Source organism: Cryptomeria japonica, chromosome 6 (assembly GCF_030272615.1).
Source record: "Cryptomeria japonica chromosome 6, Sugi_1.0, whole genome shotgun sequence".
NCBI lineage: Eukaryota > Viridiplantae > Streptophyta > Pinopsida > Cupressales > Cupressaceae > Cryptomeria > Cryptomeria japonica.
Genome location: NC_081410.1, coordinates 439,272,495 through 439,274,434, shown reverse-complemented (window position 1 = coordinate 439,274,434; position 1,940 = coordinate 439,272,495).

The following is a 1,940-nucleotide window of genomic DNA, read 5'->3' as shown; positions in this document are numbered from 1 at the left end:
ATTGTAGGCTCAGAAGTAGCTGGCTTCTACTGCCCTGATATCTAAGAAGTACACCAAGGACAATGAATGACAATGTGACTTGACTATCCATATGCAAAGAAATCTGTCCTGACAAACACTCTGGTACCTAATGTTGTACTTGACTATTGGACACTACCTCTACTAGAAGCTGGCCGAGGACTCTGCATTGGCTGAGAATAGGTAGGTATCCTATCACGCTGATGACTATGACTCCTATCAATCTAAAATCTGGCACCTCGTGCAAAGCTCTGCCCCTGAGAAAACCTATTCTTAAATTGTTGGCCACCACGGAAAGAAGAAGGATGGCTCCTAGCATATCCTGAAGACTACTATTATGGTCCTCTCACCATATATCATGTAACAGGTGCACTAATTGTCTATCCCCCAATCGCTCCTCCTGATGCTAATGAAAGATTCTCCTCCACTAGCCTCACCTTCTCCATAGCTGCCTCCAAGGTCTTAGGTCCGTGCATCCGAAACTCTCCACTAATACAATCATTGAGACCTCTCACAAAGTGTTGAATCAACATCAGCTCATCATCTGAATATATAGCATACTGCCTAAGCTCGAAGAATCTGCACTCATACTGCTTCACCATCATCCTCTACTGTCTCAAATTGTGGAACTCATTGGCCTTCTTCTGCCTCCAATGATCTAAAAGAAATATAGCATGAAACCGCTCGAAGAATAACTCCCAAGTTATCATTGCTATGTCCAAATGTAGCTTCTGTTCCTCCATGTCCAAATCATGAAGATACAAAATTGCACATCTCGCCTTGGTGTTACTGATACACTGATGCATAGAAAAACACCTACCTAAGTCAAAAAACCATGTCTCTCCATTCATGCCACTACCGAAGCCATCAAAAGTAGGAGGCTGAGTCATATTTAGATCTTTGATGTGACTAGCTGCAAGTGCTTCCTGATCCACCTCAATTCTCCTCCTAGGAGAATGCAAATGCTCTCTCTCTTGATGCTCCAAATGATGAGATCCTTCCTATTGGTTCTCCTCCTGTCTCGATCCTAGGTGACCAAGAAGCTCCTGAAGCATGTTCACCAACTGTGGAATCGCATCATCTCTAGGCTTCTCTTGCTTCTATTCCTAATGATGTAACTCTTTAGAAACCTTGGGACAAGGGTTCCTATGAGTACCCATGCGACCAACACGATGATGATCTCTACCCCTAACAGGCATCTTGTCTAGGCAAAATGCAAAGGAGACTATAAGCTAAACATCTAAGGAAACTATAACAAGAAAATAAATAGCAGGGATAAAACCGCTCGGCTACCCCATTCCAAAAGCTAAAATTCACAATGACCTCAATCGAAACCAGAGTGCCCAGTGTTGAACATGGGCTCTGATACCAAGTTGTAATTCCCGCCAAAAAACCCTAAAGAAACTAAACAATAATATGAAAATGGAGATAAAAAAATTTAATTAACATCTAATAACAACTAAGGCAACACATAACATCTCCATCTATTTACATTCATTAACCAATTAACCAATATGAACATACATCATTTCTCACTTCATTCGGAAATAACACAACATCATTAACCTTTCCCTAGGGTACTTCAACATCATTACTTAATTTATCACCATAACATACTACACACATGATAGGTATATTTCATCTTCATTTAATGCATCATATTCTAATCCTCTAGCCATGAGATATGCAACCTACAACATTACTTATTCCTCATGATATGCATAATTTCCTTTCTACCAATGAATCTATATGAATCATTCATCTTTACTAGATCCAATTAACACCTTCTAACATATTCATCTCTTATCTACCAATATTTCTCTTTCAAGATTATTTTACATTCTAACTAGTCTCTGATCATTCCATGAAATAATACAACTGTACCATAATGCAAATCCATTCTATTCCAACTATAATACACT